A 27,025-nucleotide genomic window follows, 5' to 3' on the forward strand; every position below is an offset into this window, starting at 1 on the left:
CTTCTGCTTCTCAGATCTTCTGCCAGACTGCTTTTTAAGATTCTATTTGTTGCACTAAAAACACCATTGTTGTCATCCAAATTAATCCCTGAACATAATAAAAACCCCAAAATAACTCAGACAACCATTTTTCCATCCTTTAGTCTCACTTTAAACACAGTATAAATGCCAGTACTTGAGAGCACTGATAGTTTACATAGGACCAGTTCTAGGTATGTGGCATTTAAGTAGGCAGGGAAGCTTTTTCCTTTCCTGTCTATCTTCTTCTCTTTCTGTCAGTTAAGAGTCTGCAGAGTATGCCCCCATCCATCTCCAGCCCAATTAGCCTCACCCAGTTTAATCCTTTCCATGACTTAATATTTTTCAAATGAATTCAGCTCTTTTCAAATATAAGTAGCCTTCTGTAAGAGGTTAGCTGAGAAGCAAGATTAACTAAAATCACTTTACTTTTAGGAATAAGGATAGAGAATCTTCTCTATGAGTCAGTGGTGAGGGAGCAAAGCATTCTGGCCACGAGTTTACTTTGTCTTCTATGTTCCTATTTGAACAGCAAAGGGGAAAAAGGAGTGGAGAGGAGATGAACATGTTGGGACTAATATTTTCTCCAAATCTGTATTGCTGTTATCTTCCCTCATCCACAAAATTTTTTCCCCAAGAAGGCCTCCTTGAGATAAGAAATCTGAAAGACCGAAGATTCTTTTGCTGCAGATGAAATATCTGTCCTTTTAACTGTCTTTCAGGATAGAAGGAAGCTAAATTGAATGAACACAGTAGTCCTTGCCAGTAAAATATTCATTTCAAGCACCACAGGGAACAAGAGGGCAATACTATTCTGCTTGAGGAGCTACAAGATATTTCTCAGGCTAAAGTTTCCAGTGCCAAATGTGCATAGGGGTACTCTGTAGAAAACTGAATAACAAGCAGAGGCAGATGAAGACACCCAGCAGATCATACAATGTGACCATGATAGGAACTAGGCAGTTTATCAAATGTGTAATTTTTACATAACCCAAATAAACTTTTAGGGAAAGGGAAAAAAGAGAAGGAGTCATATGCCAAATGAAGGAATGCTTAGAGGAAGAAATAACAGAATTTAAAGTACTGCATTATCTAAAGAAAGCAGTACAGGATCTTCTTTGCTTTCATAGAATGCTTTCTACTTCTTGTAGAATGCTTTTTTGTTTCCTTGATTGGAACTGAATGGCAAGCAAATACCATAATGCAAGTTTGAACACCACATCGTCAAGAAAACTATTTACTTGAAATATAAGCAAAACACTCAAACCAGAACAACAGTAATTTTTGAAGCGGTTCTTTCTTTTTTAAAATAAGACTGCTACTTATAGTGTTAAAGATTCCCTTCCAGTTTCTTTTCTTTTCTTTTTTTTTAACATAGAGTTAAAATTAGAACTACCATTTCTTTAATCCAGTAGTATTTCTGAATTAGAAAACCAGACTGAAATTTCAGCAGCCTGTCTGTGTATTAACCCATCTCAGCTCCTCCACTCTGACAAAGCCCTGGCTAAGATATAAAAAAGAAATACATGCCTGTTTGTTAAGAAGTATTCATGCCAATTCTTTTCCTAGTCCTTCCCTTTGCTACTTTGCAATAGTAACAGATCAGAAAACATTTTAATACTGTCAGCACAGAGAGCTTATGCAGTGAGAGAAATAAACCACAAAAATAACAATCTTTGAGGTTATGCTGTTTTAGTAAGAAAAAAAAAAAATCCTATAGAGCTTCCTAGTGTATAGATATGTAAGATGCCACTGTAGCAAGCAGCAGAGTTTCAGATTTTAGTCCTTAACAATAAAAACTGTGAATAAGCCACTTTATGCAGTCACTTTTTATAATCATGATCTTGCTTTGTTTTGCCATTTGCTGATTTAGGGAAAATTCATTTTAGTTTTCTGCTTCTCTTTTGGTTCATAGTAAGTCCACTTCTTTTTGTTTGTTTTGTTTTTAATAACTGTGACACTGAACACAGCAAGTTCAAGTTTAAATCAAGTTTAAATCAAATATGCAGGTTACAGTGATCTAGTGGGTATATTTTCCAACTCACAGATATTTCCACTCACACCAGACTCTGTAAAAAGAGAAACAAAAAGCAAAGGCTACCCCACATTTTAATCCTAAGGCAAATGTTAGTAATCTTTTAATCAAGAAAGATAAAACCACAGTAAGAACATTACATTTATAAAGAGCAAAAAAAAAACAACAAAAAAAACAAAAACCAAACCCTCTAAAATATAGCTTAAAACTGAATTTCTTCCAAAATACATTGTTATGCACTGAAATAAACACTTGCATCAAAAGGCCTGAGACGTGAGTAAAAGCTGTCTCTACATTTACACTTCCAGCCACTGCAGAAAAAAATTTCCTGTCATTTGAAGAAGTATTTGTCACTTTTTAGCTGTGTTCTCCCATGTTAATATTGTCCTAAGAACTGCTTAAAAGGGATGTTCTTCTTTAGTTTAATTTATCTGCCACCAGTAAGGAGTGACAGTTACACAAGAAAGTTGTATGCATAACTGAATCTTCACATCTCTGTAATCCTTTGAACTAGAAGCACCTCAAAGCTTTCTGTGAAAGACAGTTTCTTGCACTTGGACAAGGGCTGATATCCCTAAGCTGAAACGTTTATTTTCTTTCTGTCTTCCATTGCTTTCCCTCAGCACTTCTACGGGACATTTAAAAATAGAAGGTGAGACACTAACTAGACAGAAGACTATTTAGTGGCATAGTGCTCCCAGTGGCTTGTCCATGTCTATTGCTTTTTGATGAGTAGGGGAAATACCTACTAGGTCAGTCGGTACATCTCCTCCTACTCCTGCCAGTGCAAGATTACCACAGAGTTCTCCCCCAAGCTGGCTCACACCCAAAGGACTACAGTATCATTTACACAGGTTATGTAATGAAGGCTGCTGAGAGATTCAGTTTTCTGAGCTGACTTGGAAAACTAAACTTGTTTCTCTCATGGAGGATCCATCTGAAATGCTTCCTTCATTTATCTGATTTTCACATCCCTTTGGATGCTGACTGTTCTGGGAGGTTACTGGGAGTTGCAGCACTTCAGCTTGCCCTTCCCTAATTCATGTCACCACTATTTCTTAAACAAGCATAGCTGTCTTTCCAATGCCATGCCCTTAAAGATTCCTTAAGTATTCAAGTGTTCTGTTATAATAAGTCTAATACAGAAATAGTAAAAAGTACACTCTATCTAAGGCCTTCCAACCCAGAAAGCTTCCTGCAGTTCTTGCCCATTTTGCATGGGGAATCTCCAAACACTGGCCAGCATGACAGACTCTCAGACTTTGTGCTGCCTTCTCACCTTTCTTCACAGATTGCCGATACAATGAAGCAAACAATTTCTGTGCAGTCTTGGAATGAGATAACACCTTGTATCAATGAATGTACAGATGTTACAGTTATGAGGTATACCAGAGAGCTTGGCTATGTAGCTATTACATCAAAGCAGAAAAGACAGGCTGCTTATCCATATCCTGGGCTTGCTTGTGAAACTCCAGCAGAGTGGATCCACAGAAGAGACCCTTCCCTACTGGCAGTCAGCTCTTAAATGGGGTCTAGGAGAGGTGCAGCCAGGCTCCACCCCTTCCAGCAGCACAGGTGAATTGCCTTCACCTGTGCTCCCAGGGCTGACTCATTGCTTGCCTCAGGTGATCAATCAGAGGTTCAGGCCGTGATTCAGCAGTTCCCATACACACCTTTACATTACTTTGAAGAATCATTCCTAATGGTGCACGACCGATAGGCAGATGTGCCTATCCTGTGCCAGTGTTGCAGTGTCACATACATGCATTCCAGTTAGGGCAAGGTAACTCATACAGCTAAAAGACAAAACCATGCTATAACTAGAAAAAGAATGAAAAGTAGTATTGCCTCCAGCAGAAGGGCAAGATATGGAAGAAAGTCTACTTGAAATTGCTAGTATCAATCATCAGTTACTCCATAAACCTGCATTTACATGGCTTACAAAGCAGCAATGTTGAAATGTTCCTGATGACTTCTCATTCCAAATGAATTTATTTTCTACAAATAATGCTTAAATACATTTAACTGTTTTTAAGCTACGTAAAGGTAGAAGTGACTACATGATTTAATTGATTTCACTAACTTGCTTTGGAAAATCCAAATATTGATGTATTTTTCACATTTTCAAAAATCACATCTAATCAAAAATCAGTGCAGAGGTTTTTGTTTGCTCATATTCTTTTCATTACAGAAACCAACAGAGCCATTTCTGCTTGCACTTTGCAAGACTATTTGTGTGGGCAAAAAAGGAAATAAACACATTGAAAAAAAAAATCTAAAAATTTCCTTTCAAGAAAACACAATTCCCTCTTATTTGTGACTATGCTTTGTTAAAACGTTTAAGTATATGAAAGGAATGGCTCACCATCATTAAAAAAAAAAAAAAAAATCATTCTATGTAATATATTACACAAATATAAAGAATATATGCTATATGCACAATGGAGATGCAAAAATTACTGTTTCTTACCTAGAAGAAGACTGTATAGTATGCTGGTCATTAGTTACCATATTTATGCTGTTTCCATGAGAGTTTCACTACAGATCTGTAAACAAATATATGCATGCACACTCACACACACTCACACATATATCAGGGATACCATGGTCCTGGGGCAGTGAAACAAAAACTATTGCAGTTCACCCTCCTGCAACATTTACAAGGACTGAGGTTTCTCACTGCTTTCTATGAAAATGTATTTCACAAAAGTTAAACGTGCCTATAATCAGCAGCTTTTCAAAGTGATTTTGGGTGCATGGTATAATCAACACTGAAATGGAATTAGTTCCACTGCAGCGTATCTCAGGGACCCCATACACAGCCAGCTATAACGCAGCTATTGATTGTGCCATGGGACCACTGCCATTTCTCAGGAACCATATGAATCAGAATGGTGAGGGAGGCACAGTTAAAAATGCTGGAGACTCGATGCTGACTAAACAACCCCTTGCATTAACAAATTAGCAGGAGCTGTACTGGTTTTACATCTGTCTTGCCATTTGAAAATAATGCTTATTCACTTTGCAACAGTATCTAGCATCTGCAATAAATTGCTAACAACACGACTCTGCTAGCTATCAGTCCTTCTTATATCCATTAGTTGTTCCAGGCATTCTTGCTTTTTATTTCCACATTTATTTTCTATGGTCTTACAATTTCTTCCTGCTGAAGTTTGCTGAGTTTTTTCGGTTTATTTTGTGACTGAGTTTTTGCCATGTGTTATGCTTGATTAGTCTTTCATTTTGCCTGCCAAATGTCCTCTCTATTTAGATTCCTTCTTAAAACTATTAATTCCTCCACATATTCTCCCTCCTTTAAATGTAACCAATGGCTTGTCTCTGTTAGACTGTAAATCTTTTTGCTACAGACTAGACTCTCAGTGTTTATTTGCACAAAATCTGATTAATTTGTAATCCTTTGAAAAATCATACTACTATTTTACTAGGTGGCTTTTTTTTCCCCACCTCACACTTAAGAAGAGATACAGTGTTTGTCTTTTCTGAAGCCAGAGAGATAAAATGGTCATCCATAACTAGATGTACAAACCACAATGGAAAAATTAGGTGGTTTCAGCCAGAAAAACTAGCAATCATGAAACTTTTGGCAGGTCTGAAATTTAACTTAAAGCTGCAAAATACATCATTTGAGACACTTTCAAGTCTTGACCAAATCTTTACTGGAAATTACAGTAGCAAAACAAAGCAGAGTCTCCTGAGGCACCCTTCACATCTCGGCAAACATTGTTAAATCACCTGGCAGCTTATAAGCATTTATTTCACATTAAAAGGAATCCAGATCATTTTGGAATCTGATGGAAAAGTTTGTTGAACTCAATATTTAGAACTCTGGCAGCAGCAGTCAATGCAGAAAATATGGTTTCCCTTAAAATAATATTTCCTTCTTGTAGGGTGTAAATGCTACTACAGTGCTCCAACTTACACTTGTTCTTTGCAACTGGCTAGAAATTTTACAGACAAAACCCAAACAATTCACTGTAGGGCCCCACCATAAACAAAGTCCTATATGAATGCTATTTTTATTGCAAAAGCTGTAAATGTTTCCTGGAAACTCATCTGTGAAGTTCCTGAATACTACATACCTAATACTGCTTCTGCCTCTACATTTTCCAGCAGACAGGAAGATTTTGAGTGTCATTCTTCTGTACCAGTAGAAGTGCTCAGATTAAAAAAGGGTATGTCTACACAGTCTTACAATTTTATAATTCTTATTATAAGCATTCGTTTTTTCTTTAGGAAATGGCAGTAGCGACCATCCACAGGTAACTTAATTGACTTTCTGACTTTCAGCTCTGATTTATCATTTAAGTTCCTGCAAAGAACACTATTGCTCTTGCCATTAATTGGTGTGACAAAGAGGAATACTTTTGCACAATCTTACTTTCATCTTACTTTCTCAGCAAGAGGTGTTTCTTCATTTCTCCTCCAAGCTGTTTTTGTGCTTGCCTTCTTGTCAGTCAGACTTTAACACAGAGGCCGCCAGCCCTGCAAAGCAGTGTGGGCACACACTAACTCGTATCTCAAAGACAGACCTTTTCAAATGAGCTGGTTCTATTTTTCTAGACCAAGCTTGTATAAACAGCACTGTATCAAGTAAATGCAATTGAAGAAATAAATCACAACATTATGTGGGCAAGCTGCAACAATGCCATTAATTTGCTCACCTGCCCGTCCTGCCAGCTCCCACCTCAGCCCTACATCACCTCAAGATCTATCAGGTGTCTTCAGTAGTTAAATAAAGAAGATATTTTGCCCTGTTCCAAATCTTATCTTTCAGTTACTTGCCTATATACTTCTTAGTGACAATGCTTAGCATATAGCCCTTTGTTTCCTTTCTAGCATTGTTCAGACCACCCATCACTTCAGCTCCTTTCCCCTCCTACAGCTCATGGCACTCCTCTGTTGCATCTTAGGTTGATCAACAGAACAGGTTCATCTCATAACAGATTCAGTTTTCAACAGACAAAGACCTGATCTTAAGAGGTCCTTGGGTGCTACTATAATACAAAGTGACACCATATATTTTGATTTTAAAATAAGCTTCTGATTCACGCTCCCCTTTTATTGACAAGACCACGTGAGCGTGACAGAAATAAACCGTGTGACCTCCATATCAGCAGGGGATCTGTTTTAGGTTGTGCTCACAGAGCAGAAATGGGAGAAGGGGGAGGCAAACAAGCAGCACTTCAGTCTTCTTATTTTCATTTTATTTTTCCTCTTGGTGTTTACCTTAGCATATTGCAGTGCTGCATTAGCATCCTCCAGGGCTTCCGTCTGGCTTGAACTTATGTTTGTATCATAGTGTCATCTCAACATTGTGAGTGCTATCACACAAACGTGTCAACACATTTCCAAATTCTACAAACAAACAGCAGCAGCTTATTACATCTTACAATATAAAGACAAGTGTCAGACAGCAAACTACTGTCAAGCAGGTGAGCTGTATATATCCTTCTAAATAGAGATAACTCTGCTAAATAAAAGCATTTTAGGGCCTAGCAAAGATAATGTTTATTTTCTTATCCCCTCAATGAAGTAGAACTAATTTCTCTTAAGCTCCAGATTTTCCTCACAGAGGTCCATTTTTAGAACTGCAACTCTTAGCATTCCCATTTGGTTCTGCTTGCAATTTAAACTTCTGCCAGCAAAAGACAGAAAACCTACTGGGTGTGGTCCACTGCCTGTCCAGAAGGTGTCTCAAACCATATGTTTTTAATTTATTTTAATCTATGATTAAAGCAATTTTAAAAAGCAAAAAAGTTCTGGAAAAGAACTTCATCTAGAAATGAGAGAAAATTCAATCTACTCTCATTTTCTGAAATGTTTAAAAGGGGCCAACAAGTGCAAAACATAAATTTCTTACCCTTCTTACTGATCAGTGCCTTCTCTCACAAACGATGGGTGCATTCTGGTGAACATCTTCTCTACCACATAGCATAATAGGATTTGCACTGAAAAAGAAGAAGAAGAAAAAGAAGAAGAAAAAGAAGAAGAAAGAGAAGAAGAAAGAGAAGAAGAAAGAGAAGAAGAAAGAGAAGAAGAAAGAGAAAAAAACCCTCACTTGTCCATCAGAAAACTTTAGGAATATTTTGCAAATCTTTTTTCTTATTTCCAATCACAGAAATGTTTAAAATTACAAGACAATAGGTATGTTTGAACAATGTGTCTGTATGTCATGACATATTCATTTGTGCCCAGGCATGCAGGTTAACTGAGGTTAGTTCTGAGACACAGAGTTTGTAACAATGATATCACGTTTTAGGGGAACACAGTAATATGTAACTTCTTCCAGTCCTGTACCTCGAGTGCTTAAGATGAAGCCTGTTTGATTCGGTAAACGCATTTCTCAGAATAACCCTGTTTATACCAAAAGTTGTTATAACTGTGGATTGAGGACGTGGCTGTTATGTGTGCACCATACGCACTCAGGGTAAGGACAGTGCCTGAGTTAGAACTTACAGTTGGAACTCTAGAGAGGAAAACAGGTCATGTAGTTCCCTTTGCTCTGAGCCTCTTCCTGCTGCAGTCTCAGAGAAGCCAGGCTCTGTCTCACCAGCCAGGTAGATGAAAATGATCACTCGCTTATTTTGCTGCAGCACAGCACATTCCTAGGACCCCAGCCCTTAGGGGGTTTACTGAAGTTGCTGTGTATTATGCTCACTTGGCTGTCTCATTAAACACTACATTTGGCAAATTCTATCTGCCTTAGGCTATGTCTACACTGTAAAGCTTTGCCAAAGTTTTGCACACCCAAGGTCAGCTCAGGGCATGGAAAATGCACATCCTGTAGCTGACACTGCTACATTGGTAGGACTTCAGGGACTGATAAATCTGTGCTAGCAACAGAGTCAGTGTCAGCATACTTGTGCTGTTTAGGAAGGTGAAGTCCCTAAACCTGCATAAAACCCTATGACAGCATATACTGTGCTTCCATCAGGCACTGTCTTGTAGCCACAGCAGAATAAATACTTCTTGCCAAGTACACAAGACCTGTGATTTTATGATTCTTTGACCTACTAATTGCCAGTTCAGTTACTTGTACATTCCCATTTGGGCTTCTCTTTGTTCACTCTCTGCTCCCCATACACCGTATAGTCCCTTTGCCTTCACTTTGGAAAAGACTCACAGGTGCCTCAGGATGTAACAGAAATTCTCTGTGAATTTTTCATGTTGTGTTTACAAAATATACTGGTTAAAACATGCTTTTGGAGCTCAGTTTATTGGAGATATCAATTACACGAAAGTTCCTTTTGTTAAAAACATTATTAACATTTCATTAGGGGAGAGGTCTTCAATGCCAAGAACATAAAGTAATGGGAGTAAAGGGAGTCAAACAGCGATTTGCAAAGAGGGTAACACTAGGTCTTTTGAACTGCCACTTAGACATCACGACAAACATTCCCAAACACTCTGTGCAAAAATAAACTGTGCCCTTTCTCCTTAAAATAAACATCCTCAATATACTGAAACCAGGAATGTGCCATCACTAATGATAACACAGTGCAGAAGACAGCTTTTCTTGAGGTTACCCAAAATATTTTTGCTGCTTCATCAGATGTATTGTTAGAGCTCACCACACCAGAGCTGTTGTGCACCTGTTTTCCCTCAGACACATCTTATTTTTCTTCCTTAGAAGTCCCAGCTGGCACTCAGGTTTTCTTAAAGTGCTACCAGAGCTAATTGCTAAATTGCTACCAGTGCAATGCCTCAAAAGATGAGGAGTTGCTTTCTGTAGTGGGATGTGAATAAATGGGTGGACTCAATTGACCAGAATGGCCAAGGAGAGGGCAAGAGATGTGCTGCCATCAGCACAGGAGGCACGAGGGAACGTGGCAGCTCAGGTGAGCAACCACAGCAGTATCAGGGGCTTTTACCTGAGGGTGCTGAAAGCAGGAAAATTTTAGGTAGCCTGAAGGAAGAAAGCAGTAGCTTGGGGCTAGAAAAAAAACTGGCAGAGGTAGTTCTGTTGGGAGTTACTCAGCTATGAAATCACAAACTCAGGGAAAATATTTATGAAAACCCAGATTCACTTCACCTAAGGGCACAAAAGGAAGTCTGACTTCTAAATTTGCTTTTAATTTCTTTTTCTTGTTTGAATGTCCTGTGATATTATTCCAAAAACATTTTTAAGAGGTTTCTCATTTAAGTAGATACTGGATTCTGCCTAGCAGGATGGATTCTCAGCCTGTGGGGTTCCCAACCACAGAAAAATGAATCCCACACCAGTAACTATAGCAAACCCAGTAGCAGAAACAGCAAGTGGCAAAAGGTTGGAAAAGACAAGGGGTTTTGAGCCTAGCCAGTTCAGGAGCAAAAACAGTATTCAACTCACCAAGCAAATTCACAAATTGGGAACAGCTTCACTGAAATACTTGCAGAGAAGTCATCATGCATCTTGCTTAAAAACAAAACAAAAGAACAAAACACAAATAATACTGTCACTAAGCTCCTGTTCTAAGGGGCCCATAATAATAATAAAGTAAAATCTGGCCAACTCCATGCACACACAATAGAAGAGACTACTTCCCTATGATAATCATCACAAGAGTCTGTATCAACATTTTTGCACTCTGGCTTCAGGAAACCAAACAAATATCTCATGTATGCAGTGAACTTTCTTCTTCCAAAAAGCAAACAAAAATTATTTTCTTAACAAACATAAAATAGACAAAAGTACTACTGAGAGTGATCATAAAACTAAAAACTAAAAAATAAAAATACAGGTGAAAATAAAAGTTAGGGAGAGTTAATACAACGCTTTCTTCCTTTCAGACACAGGTGGCTGGGTGTTACACATGCTGATTACTTGCTGATGTTGCACAGAAGTAGCCTATATGTCTATGTGAGAGACTGCTATCAACACACAGGAAACAAAAGAACACTTCACGCTGCTGGGGGGAACCCAGCAGTAGTAAAAAGAAAGAAATAGATGATGCAACCATACATCTATAAGCTCAAAATCACTGGAATGGTCAGTCAAGATTAGATAGGACTTCTCGTCAGGAATTTGATCACAAGAAGAAATTGGGTCTGTTTGAAAAAAAAAAATCCCAGACTGATAAATACCAAAATTTGCTATTTTTCAGCAATTAATTGTCTGAAGGATTTCAGGGAGTATCATTGTAAAACCTGCACTGCAGGGAATGCTCCCTGTGTTAAACTTGCAAAGCACTTTAAAATATAATCTGTCCTATAAGGGACAAAACCTCTGTCCCACTAACTGAACATAGATCTGTTAGCAATGTGAGCACAGTCAAGTCATGTTAAAGTCTGCATCATGTTCCCACTGATCTTACACATAAAAGAGGGGTAGGGACACTGCACTAGCAAGCAAGGAAAATAGCATACCAGGCAGTTGTAGAAGATATTTTAGGGACTTTTTAGAAAAAGAATTACGCACAAAGATGGTCAGTTACTCCTAAACTAAACTACATTGAAAACAGCAGAAGGGATTTGTTGCATTTCTGTAAGCATCTCTCGATTTGTGTTTGCACTCACATATTACCTTCCTTATGTTAGGGAATGGTATCCTCAAGAAGTCAGCCTAGCTATATTACTAACAGTAATAGACAAGCAACAACCATTTTAAACTTAGGAAGATCTAAAATGAGATTCAAAGAAATGCTTCTGCACTTCTTTTATTTTCAGGAAAAGAAAAAGATCTTCAGTGGAATTAAAGTGGGGAGGGGGTGTCTTCCCTAGGGGTTCAAATATATCTTCCAGGCAGCACAAAAAAATGTTGGTATTCTGTACCACCCAGTGCCTGCCCACTTCTATGCTTGATTACCTCGATAAATCAGAAAACCTGTTTGTTACAGGCTCTCCTTCCATTACAGCTGTTGCTCTGGTTAACATCTTCTGAATCATCCAATTCATCAGGATCACATACATAGGGTTTTAATCCTTTGATATTTTAAGTTACTTTGTTCTGAATTTTTCGCTTCATCTCCGTACTGACAGAGGAACTGTATAAAGATAAATAAGTCAGAGAAGCATTGTTTTTCTCCCCCGCTTTTTATTTTGCAGGGGGGATATAGAGGGGGGGGGACAGCTCTCCATTTCAGAGTTTTTTAGGGGTATCACTCAGCACCGATGTTACAGCCTGAAATTCAAAGAGACTGAAAGCCAGTGCTGAACTTCTAAAGTACAGTCACTCCTATTGTGCTCTCCCAGTCATTAAAATGCTATCTTTGAAAAATTGCATGTTAAATAGACAAATAGCTTGGTGGTAATTCCAAGCCCTCTCTCAGTGTGTTGCCTTTTAGGTACTAATTTCTGTAAAAAGAACAAAACCAGGAACTGAGTTACAGCTAAAGTGTAATTGCAACATAAATTATATGGAGTGTCAAAGCTGGAAAGGGAAATGGGGAACACAGCAGGTCAAATGCTTGCTAATGGGCTATCAAGTCATTCACCTGCTCAAATCAAAATCAGACATGAGTACCACCAGTACCCAGTGGAAGGACACAAGTGAACACACTCTATAACACTGTTTCTCTCAGAATCATCCTCGGATTAACGCCCACTACCACCCCCCTGTGCTCTAACAGCACATCTCAACATGCTAACCATTCAGTTAGGTTAACCTGACAGATTGTTGGCAAGTAATATATGACCAAATGGCATTAAGAACAGTGACAATAACCCTTTGGGGAACTTCAGTAGTAAGGCCACCTCCTCCTGTGAGAGCTGAGGCAAACAGTAAGTCTCCAACTAGAGGATCAAACTTCACTCCTTGTCTGCACAGTGCCCAACATGTGGAATCTGTACTCTCAGCATCACTGCGATATGAACAATAAATCATAGTAACAGCCCATAAATAAAGGGAAGGCACTGCTTTCTAATGGCGTTATGTATTTTTTTTAATAAATGCACAAAAAGATATGGGAAGAGAGGGATGATGATTAAACCTCACAGTTTCATGATTCTAATATTGATCTGACACCCTCTGTTTTGAAAATCAGACTTATATTTATCTTGTAAGAAGTAGCTCTACAGAGATTCCCAAGACTGAGTTTTTCCAAGTCATAGCTACATTCTGGATAGAGAATTTCATCTAGACTATTTGTTAAAGCAAATGGAATTTGGTAGAGAAGGAACATCTCTAATGTTTTACATACCTCAAGCTTGATAATATTTGCACTGGCATTTACAAATTCCCAAAGAAGAAAATGTTACAGTATTCTTTTTCTATCATCCGCACTTGCCTTTTTGCCCCTATTTTTTTCCCTATAAATAATGGAAAAACCTTATGGCCCTAAAGAAAGTAGTTTATTTACCAGTATAATGGATTCAAGACCTGAATCTAAGGTTACCAAGTGAAAAAGTACTTGCCTAGATATATTATGCAAGAAAATATATGAGTCTTTAATTATTAAGTTCCTATAAATACAACAAAGAATTTTGTTTTCAGTTTTTAAGAGCTACTCAGGATATGTGGTCCAAAAAGAGAAATCTAAAAAGAAAGAAGTGGACAGAGTCTTTATCAGGATCTGTTGCGAAAGGACAAGGCAAAATGGTTTCAGATTAAGAGAAGAGACAGACTGGATACGAGGAAAAAGTTTTTTACAATAAGGGTGATGAGGCAAAGGAATGGGTTACCCAGAGAGGCAGTGAGTGTCTCATCCCTGGAGATATTCAAGGTCAGGATGGACCTGATCAACCTGATGGAGCTGTAGGGGTCCCTGCTCACTGCAGGGAAGTTGATTCAGACAGCCTTTAAGGGTCCCTTCCATCTCAAACGATTCTATCTTTCTAAGATATCTATGAAAGTACAATTTCTGGCCTTTGTATTAAAGACAGAAAAAGAAAGACAAAGAAAACATGATTAAAAGTGAAAAACGAAGCACATACACAAGTCTTCCATGACAAAAAATCTGTCTGGTATTTGCTATAGGAAAACTTAAATAGACATTTTTGATGGAATTTATCTGGTGTATTAAACACTTGTAGAAAATACTTTGTACTAAAGGCTTTCAGCTCTTGCCTTGATTTGGCAATATTATTCAGGATAAATCTTACTTGTAGTGGAAAATCTTAAAATAATAAACTAAACTTGAACAGAAAGATTTTTGTGAAGATCTTCAGAATCAAAAGAAAGTTTTTCCACACAGCAACTCGTACAAGGAGTGACTCAATAGGCAGTGTATCTGCATTATCAGCCATAAAACCATAGGCTCAGTCTTGCAACAAGCTGAAGTTACTGGAGCTGCTCAAGAAACGCATTCATCATTTTTCAGGATCACACCTGTATTCCACAATTTACAGAGTGAAAAGAATCCCTTGAACAAAATAAATCAGCCAGCTCCTGAGTGAAAAACAATAAGGAAGATATGTGAAAGAACAATGAATAAAGCAGCAACACAACTGTTGAAAGACCATAAGATAAAATTAAACTGAAAACTTCCAAACAATAAGAATATATTGCAAATGCATGATCTTCTGCCCAATGATGCTGCTATTTAGGTAGCATTACAGCCATTTGCATAATGGATAAACTGAGGTTCAGGATAGTTGACGTACATGATTTCAAACACAGCACTAGGGATCCAGAGATCTTAGAGATTGACAGTACAATAGCTGTATTAGGACTATTAAAAATAGGCAAAAGAACAGCAACTTTCCACTCTCCAAATGCCTGGCTGTGAAGACTGTTAGTATCAAAAGAAGACAAAGTACCCTCACTTTATCAGAAAATGCCACCTGCTTGTTACTGTATCAAAATTCCTTCATGCAGAAAAGACAGATTCAAAAGCAGTAGTATTATGCAGCATCCACCTCCAGCTGGGCAAGACAAACATAAGCTGATGCCAAATGTCATGCAGTAAGAATGAAAAAGATACACACCAAGGAAAACAAAAATGCAGCTCATAGAAAGGTAACAAATAATCCAGTATGAACATTTATCAGACTGTGATGAAACTTGGGCTGACAAACAGAAATGGCACTGCTCAGAAAATAGGTTGGAAAAGATGACACTTGTTGAAAAAAAGAAGGAAAAAAATGCCAAGTAGCAACACATCTCCGAATATCAGACTTCAAAAATAGGGACAGACTTGGTAAAGGTCACTATTATTCTTTATAAAATAGGGAAGAGTTTCTACTTTTAAGCATATAATTGTACTTCAATGGAAAGTTACTTTGTCAACTCAAGAATACTGCCAAACTTTCAATATAATTTGGAGAATTGTACAACCTTTATTCAAGTCTAGTCTAGTCTGGTCTGGACACATGTTATACTTTAACAAGTACTTTGCATTGGAAAAGTAGTCAGTCCCAGCAATTTTTTAGTACCACTGGAACTAGATACTTCAAAATACATAAAGAAACAGATCATTGTAAAAGCGACATCAAAAGTTTTACCTTGAAGCTCTCCAAGACATCCAAGTATTTCACGGTAAGAATAATAAAGGTCTACTGCTTACCTCCACACCCCCCACCCTGTGGGACCAAATATTTTGCAGTCCTCCATGAATGTCATTGGCTCACGAAAGCCTCAGTGGACAGTGGGTCCTCATCACATCATCATCGTAACCTTGTACAGCTGGCAGCCTTTCTTCTAAGGAAGTCAGAACACACTTAGCTCAGATATTGAATTTCCTTTCACCTCTCCAGAGTACAGACTTTCCAATTTGGGGTTAAGCTTGTTTGCAATTCATGGGGAAAAGGACTGCTGCTGTTGCTGTTTTCTGCACTATGTATGACTTATGAACAAAGAATTCTGGTTTCTAGGGCTCATTCAATACTTTAAACAGTCACTCCCCAAATGAAACTTTCCTGACCCTCAGAACTGAACTTCATCAACATCATGGGATGAACAGCCTGGATTTAAATCATCAGAAACAAGTATTCTGCTCTTTGTTCTTAATTTATCCACATCTTGATTCAGAAGATGAGCAGTTCTGAGCCCAGAGACCTTAATCCAAACAAGTCTCATCCCAAAACAACAAAACCATTTGTGAAGGAGAACATTTCTACCACCTTCCACTCAAATCACAAAAGACCTGTAGGCAAGGTTTCAGCAGTCAGTAATCTCAGTCTCAGCCAGAGAGGACTGAACGCATAGACCTAAGCTGAACTCCACCTCTTCTGGTGCTCTGCAGTCTCTCAGCAACCCTTAGCACAGAAAGCTGGACACTCCTGCAATCATCAAAGCCATAAGCACTTCATTAAAAATAACAGTATCTTCCTCCTTGCTTGAAAATACCAGTAATAACATTAACCTCTACTTTAATACCACGTACTATTACAGACATTCCATAAACACCCAGTACCGCACAAAAGAAATTTATTAAAGCTTAAATATAGCTGTCATTCTCTGCTACTTTCCAACAGGCAAAGAGACTCTCTCCAGACACAGTTTTGATTTTCCAGACAGTCGGGGTCTATGGTGGTCAGACAAGAAACTGAACTTTTAGAGCTCTGCAGCAATCCCTTCAGTCATCATAAAACAGCTTTGATGGGATCAAAAGGGTGGTATCAGATGGGACTCATGGGAAGTTACATCAGACCTTTATTTGCCCACAGAAGGTCAGCAAGTCAGAGGGCTCAGAAACAGCATGCAAAGCATGGCACACACTGCAGGGTGTGGATAAAGAGGAAGGATCTTTCATAAGAAAAAAAATAATTGATACGGCATATTTCATCTGGCTACAATTTTCCTCTATTTCCTGGAGAAAGCAAAACACAGAGAGATAACAATTTGCATATATTCATGCATAGTAATTAGAATGCATATCTCTTAGTTTGCAGGACATATCCTCTTACTCCTGCCAAAATCCCATTTTGGCATTGCCTAGAAATGAATGCACTGGAGAATGTGTACTTCTAAATCTCCTGCTGTAAGTGTTATGATATTTATGCTTGCTACTCTCTTGAAAATTGAAGTAGTTCTGACTGCTGGTCTCTTTATTCACAATTCTGTTCAGTTCTAACAAGCTGTAAGCATATTTAAAACCAATTTTTTTTTCTTTGTCAGATCCACACAGGAGATAGTAGCAGAAAGCAGCAGGCCTCCTGGCTGATTTCCCAAGAATGATGTGGATCCTCTGTTCTGGCACACCCAGCACCTGTTGAAGGATACAGGCCTCACAGGGTCAGGGGTGACAGCCCAGCTCCTCCTGGCACTCCAGGAGACTGTCTATATACAGATCTGAAAGTGCTAGCAAGTCCAACATTATTTCAACTCCTTCACAGAAACTTAGTGCTAAAAATAATAATAATAATAATAAAAATTTAAAAAATTGAACAAGGGATGACAGTTTTCAGGTAACAACTGAGTTTGGTGACGGAAGTTAGAGTGTATTATAATTTATTCTATGTAGCAAAGTATCATCTCTGTCAGCTTTGCTGCATGCAAGATGAGATATCCATATATTAAGCCAACATGCGCCAGGGCTCTATTCTGCCTATATCCCTGATCAAGAATAGCTGGCAATTATGAAAGAGCTGAGCATGTACAGCAGAAGATACACAATAGTCCTTTCTGCTGCATCCTGTGCCCTTAACTCGAAGTGAGTTCTGGGGGTGAGCGCTTCCCAGACTGGTCTGAGAGGAGTGGGACCATAACACTGGTTCTTTCAGCCCCACTTCTGACCTCAACTCTGTTGAGCTAAGAAGCATTGCCCTGGAGAAACTGAGCTCAGCATCCCCATTCTTTCAACTCTTTCCCCTCCCCACTAAGACTGTCAATAAATGGGCTTACTGTGGTGGTGCCTGTAAGCTACTAAACAAATATCACTCAAGAAACCCCTCCTAATCCTCTCCTAGAAAACAGATGCTCATCATTTCTTTTCAGCTTAGTTATTATGACACATTGTTGTTGTTGTTGTTTTTAAACCATGAGTTGGGATGTAGGCTCACATGGGTAAAGACTCACTGTTACTAGATATTCACTCCAGAGTTTAAAATAAGGCCTTTTTTCTTTTAAATTGCTCTACAATGTATATGAACTTTAACTCTCATACCACTAAAAAAGTGTAACTCAGTTTTATAGAAACCTATTTAAAATGAGAGATGAATGCACCAGAAATTCTATTCTGCTGTTGAAAGGCACATCGACCTTGGGGCTTGCAATAATGTCCAGAATTAGCTTGTCAGCAGCCTAGAGATTCAATCTCCATTTTCATGGAACCATTCCCAGAGCAGGTAGATAATGCCCAGTCTTCAAAGCAACTATGTCTCAAGTTTATCAAACAAGCAGGAAAAAAAATGACACACCAAAGGGCCTATTCACTAAACAGTGGCTTACATGGATCGGCCAAGCATGTGAAGATCTATTTTTCTTGCTTGGGTGACAGAAATGTTGTACTACAAAGGGCACGAATACAACTTGTAGGTAGATTAGCTGGGTTCAGCAGGGACAGAATGAATTATTTCAGCCTGATCACAAATCCACTTTGAACACCAAAATTTAGAATTTGAGTCAAGTATTAAGTTCAATTTGATTAGTAGAGATCAAGAAAAAAAAGCTGAAAAAAAAAGAAGCTAGTAAAAAAAATGTAGACAGTCTCAGCAGCTCAAAAAAAGAAAAAAAATATTCTCTTAAGCTGATTTAACACTTGCTGAAATTTCTAACTCAAGAGTGAAGAACAAGATGCTTGAGATTTATTTAAACAAAATTCAAACTCTCTTGAAGAAACAAAACAAAACTACAGTATAGGCTTGAACTACAAAAAAAAAAACAGGCTTAAAACCTCACAAGAATTTGGTGTAAAAAAATAATAAAAACAAAACAATCAAAAACCAATCAAGTAACAACAACAAAGCCCCTAAATGCTTGCTCTTCAGTGCAAAGAAAACTTTGTCTATACTTCTGCACAAGTGTGGATGTATTTGGAGCATAGAATAAATAACAGTCATGATTATCATAGGATGACTAAGCCATCATTAGCATAAAATAGTGTCTGTATTCTTGAAGGAAGCAATGAGGACAAATCCTGATTTCTACTAATGTACTATTTATATACTATTTATATTCCAACAAAAGTGAGTCTAAGCCTCAATCCTCATAGCTCTTGCTACATACATTTTATTCTCTGATGCCTCTGTACATCACCACACAGGCTGATACACCTAGAAGTTAACATGGTTTTCAATTAATTTACTGCTTCTGAAGTCTTCACGATGAATGTGTCTTCATGATGAATATCGTACTTCTTACATAATTTTCCTCATCCCAGTGCATTGTTCAAAATTGCTTCCAGCTCCAGACCCACTCCTAAACTACATTTACCCATCTGCCAGTCCTGGAATCTTACAGAATCACAGAATGGCCCAGGTTGGAAGAGACTTCAAGGATCACGAAGCTCCAACTCCCCACTGCCACATGCAGGGCCACCAACCTCCCCATTTAATACTAGACCGGGCTGCCCAGGACCCCATCCGACCTGGCTTTGAACTCCTCCAGGGATGGGGCATCCACAACCTCTCTGGGCAACTGTTCCAGCACCTCACCACTCTCATAGTAAAGAACTTCCCCCTGACATCCAATCCAAATCTTCCCTCCTTCAACTTCAAACCATTTCCCCTTGTCCTGCTGTTAGCTGCCCTTTCAAGAGTTGACTCCTCTCTGTTTGAAAGGCTGCAATGAGGTTACCCCACAGCCGCCTTTTCTCCAGGCTGAACAAGCCCAGCTCCCTCAGCATGTCTTTGCAGGGGAGGTTCTCCAGCCCCCAATCATCTCCGTGGCCCTTCTCTGGACCCTCTCCAACAGCTCTCTGTCTTTCCTGTTTTGGGGGCTTCAGACCTGGACACAGTACTCCAGATGGGGCCTCACAAGAGCAGAGCAGAGCAGAGAGGGACAATCACCTCCCTGTCCCTGCTGGCCACCCCTCTTCTGATGGAGTCCAGGATATCATTTGCTTTCTGAGTTGCAAGAGCACACTGCTGGCTCGTGTTAAGCTTTTCATCCACCAGGACCCCCAGGTCCTTCTTTGGAGGGCCTCCCTCCTGCCTCTTCTCTTCCTGTTCTTAGCTACTCAGCACAAATAGTGTCTCAGAGAAGACAAACCTCCTTGCCCCAGGGCTGAGTCAGCAGTAGCTGGTGTTAGCACTTACTTCACACATTTGCCAGCAATGTAGAGAAGCTTCTGATTTAATGTCTTCTCTTCAGATCTAACTTCATTTTGGTGCTAGGACAAAATAATCTATAGAAGAAAGCAAGAAAGTTGTGAGCATGATGGGAATATGTCATAACATTTTAACCAAGTTGGGGGAAGCTAAAAGGTACACAAAGTCTCTGGTGCTCAAAGCCAGAGGATGAAGCCTTTCTGGGACAGTCAGACAGAAGTTCCAGTGGTGGAAGAGATACTCTGAAGAAGTGCATTCTTGCCTCTCATTCTTTCTCAAAGTTTCTGAAACGAATTGTTTCAGAATTAAAATCCTCACCACACACAAACACTTAACATTGTAAAGGGAATAAAAGTTCTGTTAAGCTGAGAGCAAACTGAAATAGCTCCATTAATCTTGAGCGATGGAAAAGCTGAGAAACGTAGACTTCCCATTTGAGGCCCAAAATCTTGTTGCTGAGTGTACCTCTGTCACACCTAAAATATGGCTCCATTTCAGTTCCAAACTTTAAAACATTATCCAAGATTCAATCCAGATTTAGACAATCCAGCCTCATCACATCCAGCCTTACAAAGAGGAAATACTTTTCCCTAAGAATATATCAATACTCAGATAGAAGTTACCTCATGCAAAGGAATGAAGTGCTGTATTATATACAACAGGTAGATGATGCTGATAATGTGAAAACCAAGACAGAGAAGATACACATGGAGGACAAAGTGAAGAAGCTAACTTTAGTAAGCTGGAGTAAGTTAAAATAACTCTTATTGTGGCTGAAAATATGAATTTAAAGAAGGTTTCTGAACCAGGAAAGTGGTGGTTTAGTAAAGTGGAAAGATTAAAAAAAAAAAAAAGGGGATTGGCATTGAAATATGAGTGGGAGAACAGCTTATAATACAGATGCCAACTGAGAGAAGAATGTAGAGGACATCTGACAAAAGATAGCACAGGAAGTAAAATCAAGAGCTTAATGCATGTTAACCACACAAAATGTAATTTGTGCTCAGTCTCTCAAAGACTAGTTTTTCTTTCTAAAGCTTAACAGAATTTAAATTCTAAAGAAAACAACACAAGGAAATATATTTGTTTCCATCTAGTCTGAGCTCTCAAAGATCGCAATTCAGTGAACAGTACAGTAGAGATGGAACAAATGAACTTGCAGTTACATTAACATCAGAATATTCAGGAAAAATTTCTTTACAGCTTCAAAACTTAGAAAACTGACTTGCTTGAAGAGTTGGGGTCACGTTATTTCCTGTTGCTCCATTTTGGCATAATCACAAATACTGTTTCTGAGAGAAAAATATAAATAAAAATACACAATCACACTATTAAGTACCAATGCAGAAAAGCAGAAAAACAGACTGGGTCAAAGCTGCAGCCTGAATGTATTTGTTTCTATCCATAATAATGATTAATATTATGGCAACACCCTGTATTGAGGATATAAAAACAAAATCCTCTCCCAAAAAATGACTCAATGTCTTCACTCTCAACTATCTGTGAGATTCCTTGGAAAGAATATGAAGTTCTTATTGCACAAGTCTTTTTCATCCAAAAAAAAAAAAAAAAAATTGTCAAAGCTGCAGGGCAGTGAGTGCTTTGTCACAGTCACACCTGTCACTCTACTTCTTCATAGCTACTGCAGTTTTGGAGTAGAGAAAACATTTTGTAGTTTGATACAAGGCTCCCAGTACATATAAGCATTCTTTATGGAGAGAGAAATAGAAATTTTATAACATTTTAAAAGACAAATCAAATGAACCATGATTATGAGCCAACGCCCACTGCAGTCTATTGGAAAGCACTCCACTAGCTTTCTTTTTCTCACGGTTCAACTTTTCTCCACTCTTTTCCAGGATTATCTCAAAAAACAGAGGAACAAAGTCTAACGTCTTTCCAGTTTAGTTTTCAGACACCATCTCAAATCAGATCTGCTGCTGAGTTTTCTGATAAAGACTTAAAGAGAAAACACATCAGAACCTGACTTTTCCTACGCTAAGGCTGAAAACCCCTCTCTGCTACATGTAATTATTTCAGGCTTTTGAAAACAGCCAAAGAATGCCCTAAAATCTACAGAATCACAGAATCACAGAATTGTAGGGGTTGGAAGGGACCTCTAGAGATCATCGAGACCAACCCCCCTGCCAAAGCAGGTTCCCTACACCAGGTCGCACAGGTAGGCGTCCAGGCGAGACTTGAATATCTCCAGAGAAGGAGACTCCACAACCTCCCTGGGCAGCCTGTTCCAGTGCTCCGTCACCCTCACCATGAAGAAGTTCTTACGCACATTCGTGCGAAACTTCCTATGCTGCAGCTGATGTCCGTTTCCCCTCGTCCTGTCTCCACGTACCACTGAAAAGAGACTGGCCTCACCACTATGGCCACCACACCTCAGATATTTATAAACCTGGATCAGGTCCCCTCTCAGTCTTCTTTTCTCAAGGCTAAACAGACCCAGTTCACTTAGCCTTTCTTCATAGGGGAGATGCTCCAGGCCCTTCACCATCTTTGTGGCCCTCCGCTGGACTCTTTCCAAGAGATCCCTGTCTTTTTTGTACTGGGGAGCCCAGAACTGGACACAGTACTCCAGATGAGGCCTTACCAGGGCAGAGTAGAGGGGGAGGATCACCTCCCTCGACCTGCTGGACACGCTCTTCTTAATGCACCCCAGAATGCCATTGGCCTTTTTGGCCACGAGGGCACACTGCTGGCTCATGGCCAACCTGTCGTCCACCAGGACGCCCAGGTCCCTCTCTGCAGAGCTCCTCTCCAGCAGCTCATCCCCCAGCCTGTATTGGTGCATGCAATTATTCCTCCCTAGGTGTAAGACCCTACACTTGCTTGTGTTGAACCTCATCCGGTTTCTTACTGCCCAGCTCTCCAGCCTGTCCAAGTCTCGCTGAATGGCAGCACAGCCTTCAGGCGTGTCAGCCAATCCTCCCAACTTCGTATCATCAGCAAACTTGCTGAGGGTGGCCGCTATCCCCTCATCAAGGTCATTGATGAAGATGTTGAACAAGACCGGACCCAGCACAGACCCCTGGGGGACACCACTGGTTACAGGTCTCCAGCCAGACTCTGCACCACCAACGACGACCCTCTGCACTCTGCCAGTCAGCCAGTTCTCAACCCACCTCACTGTCCACTCGTCTATCCCACACTTCCTCAGCTTTGTTATAAGGATGTCGTGGGAGACAGTATCAAATGCCTTTCTAAAATCAAGGTAGACTACATCTACCGCTCTTCCCCCATCCACCCAGCATGTGACAGCATCATAGAAGGCCACCAAGTTGGTCGAGCACGACCTCCCCTTGGTGAACCCATGCTGACTACTCCTGATAACCTCCTTTTCTCCCAGTTGTCTGGAGATGGTATCCAGCACAAGCTGGAAACAGTTGCCCAGAATAGGGCCTATGTTCCCTATGTAATGTAGGGTCATTTGAATAGTAAGCTCTTGGGATCTCTAAAAATAAAAGTTTTTCTCAGCCTCAGCAGCACCTACCAATGTTATATTTGCACAGACATGGGGATCAAACCATAGCTCCAATTGTGCTCCAAAAGCCTCCATCATTTGACCTTTACTTCATTTAGCACGTGGCACCTACTTCCCCACTGGAGAAGTCAAACTGAAAATAACATAAGAAAAAAGTTTGGCTCTCAATTTGTGCATAAAGTTCAGGAGCCAAATGAATTATACAGCATGTGCACAAAGCAAGTAGGTGAAAGGCTTTCTAGACTGAAAGTTTCACATGAGGTGAGTAGTTCAAAGGAATGTGCAGGAGCTATTGAACCTGCACTAGGTTGCAGGTCCAAAGCAGAAATCTGAAAGGAGGCAGTGTCAAAAAGGAAGACAGCATTTGCAAAAGCATTCCTCTTCTGAGGGCTTTTCTTTTTTCCCTTTCTTTTTCCCCAGCACAGCAGAAAATGCAGCAGGAGCATGAACTACATAGACTATGCTTGCACATCAAAGAATGAAGGAAAGGATGTTAATACATGAATGAGAAAGTAGATAAGAAGAAGGCAACTGGATTTAGGGCAAACTTAACGTGAGCATCCAGGACTTCCTGTACCCTCTCTTTCCTTATGAGTGGAGTGGTGTCAGTGCCATTGTCCAAATGACACCATGGAGGGAATTGGTGCATTAGAATAGTTTGGACATTGTTGTTTGAGTGTCTCTTCCATTCTTCCTTTTTGGCTCAGGGCATTTGCGTGGCCTTTGAATTTAACCTTAGAAAAACAAACAAATATATAATAAGCAGCATCCCAGGCATCCATGTGATTAGATTTGAGTAGATAAATACTTCTTATGTTTTTCCTTATTTTAGGAAGAACTTGGATGCTGACATAAAACAAAAAGTATATGAATAAACCTGCTGATTTTTTTTCAGACACTTCAGATTGGTCAGCTGTTTACACAGATGAAATCTATGCTCCAATAGAATCTTATCTGCCAGACTGATCATTTCAGTCCACAGAGGAGCCAACAGCGTATTGAGTAAATAATTAATCTATGGCTTAATTTCAAGGTAGAAAGGTGAGTTAGTTTTTTTAAAGAAACTATCTTCAATGCAGAAACACACTTGGATACAAATTCAAAGCAAAACGGATTCCTTAAAACTATCCAGGAACAAAGTGCACCTAATATTCTTTCACCTAAGAAAGATGCCATCTGACTTCTAGATTTCAGAGTAAACATATCACTGAACACACAAGGATTGCATACTGTGTGCTCTGCAAACAGCATTCCCATATCCCTTTAATGAAAGTACCCAAAACATCTATCTCTCAAAACAGTTGTGAACTTGCTTTATTCAAAAATACAATTCCTTGAAGGTAGGCAATAATTTACATTATAGCCTCCATTGACTGCAGCGACTTTTCATCTTACAGGTATCTATTTTCCCAGGTTCCGATATATGTAAATTGTAAGCACTGTGAAGTTGTGTTCAAGATTGCTGGCTCTTGAAATTCTTAAAATAAAATTTAAAAAGTCAAAGAGAAAACATCAGACAAAGTCATGCTTTTATCCATCCCCAAATTTGATTACTTAAATTCACACGTAGGCCAAATTTTGGAAAACATCTTTATAGCCAGTTCTTCAAACTACAGAACCCTACGTCAGTTGCAGCAATTAAAAATGTAACCAAGTAAATAGCTGCTTTAAGACTGGACAAGTTGATATTTCGTGTTATTTGTCGTAGTGATAAGATCATATTCAACTACCAAGCTAATACTATAATCAAAATAAGTCCTTGTTTTAGAAGGGCCATGACAGACAAATTCCTTCCTTCTGCCTTAAAGGAACAATTCTGCTTCTACAGCAATCAAGCACCTGATGTTTCAGATTTTGTCAGATATTTCAGAATCATATCTTCAGAGCTTAAAAAAGGAATACTCCTTCACCACTATTTATTGCATAAATAAATAAATAGAAAAACAAGTTTATCTAATGAAGAAAGTACTCCTTTTACCTTGTATATATTTAGCTAATTCCCACAGTGGCCCACACACAGCCCTGCCTTGATGGATGGAACAGGCTTGCTGAGTGCAGGCTGCCTCACGGCCTTCCACATGAAGCTCTTCACAGGCAACCTCTGAAGAATTTGTGCTACAGGTCTTTGTGCCTTCTTTTTGGATGCTCTAGCTAGGTTCACTCAAGCATGTTTAGTTTTCAATCTGCAGAAAGGCAGACATGTTTGTAATTAACCTTTTTTATTATTATTATTTTTCTGTACATAAATCAGGAAAAGGGAAAGATACTGTTAAATGAAGACAGCTATCAAAGGACCTATTTTGTTTCCAATTAGGTTCATAAGAAAAAAGCCTTTTCAACGACTGGTTTCCGTTGTGTCTAACTAGATGTTCTCATTTGTTTTGCAGGGGCCCAAAGATTAGCCTTTCATTAGGGCAAAGTTAGTGAAATGGCTAATTTAAAACTCATTCCCCTGCTCTCCACATTTTTGTCTTCCTTTTAACTAAGATGATTTGCTGGTAAGTCATTTATCTTCTCTGACAGGTGCTGCTGCTTAGCTTCTGATCACTTTGTAAAGTGCATACACACTCAATAAATAAACAAATAGATTTCAAGGAAATTTTATGACACGGAAAGAAGATTAAGAAGAAGACAGTTTCATAATGGCATTGATTTTTCTAACACATTATACTACTTCAGTAGTTAGCTAGCTACATCTTGTTTGATACAAACTCCGCTTTCACTTTTTTTCCCGTTTCATACTTCAGGCACAGCTCAGATCAAACAGCTTAGTCAGTATTTGACAAGGAAGACAGACTTTCTAAAAGCTCTTAAGAAATGCTGTGGAAACTCACACAGGTTGACTTGACACATTACAACTTTTCCTTTCCAAAAGCATTTAAAAAAAAAAAATTCAAAGATAAGTACAAAGCAGTAATTTTCACAATTTCTTGCCCTTAAAATATGCCTGTCTCACTTGAGAAAATATCTTTTGTGCAAACTATGTATCAGAAGGCTTCAAGAAGGAAGAAAAAGCAACTACTTCCACGTGAAAGAAGAGAAATTCTACTCTGCCCAAATTAAGTTGTACTGGAAGAATTACTTCCACCTTCTCAGACCTGCCCCATTTCACTGGGGTTTCTAATTCACTTCCTAGCTCAAATAGCTAAAATCTAGGTGCATGGTAAAACATTCTTTCATTAAATCTACAGAGGCAGTAGCAATACACAGGCAGTTAATACGAAGATCTTTCTTCAGGCTGTAAAGTTTGTAGTTGTCATTCTAAGCAAACCATGCTGTTACTCATTGCATTCATGAACACAGCCAGTATTACTCACTCATAACTACACAATGTGGCCCTCAACAGCAGATAATCACATATTACTCCTCTTCTCTGAACTATGATACCG

Source organism: Meleagris gallopavo, chromosome 9 (genome assembly GCF_905368555.1).
Source record: "Meleagris gallopavo chromosome 9, MGAL_WU_HG_1.1, whole genome shotgun sequence".
Classification (NCBI taxonomy): Eukaryota; Metazoa; Chordata; class Aves; order Galliformes; family Phasianidae; genus Meleagris; species Meleagris gallopavo.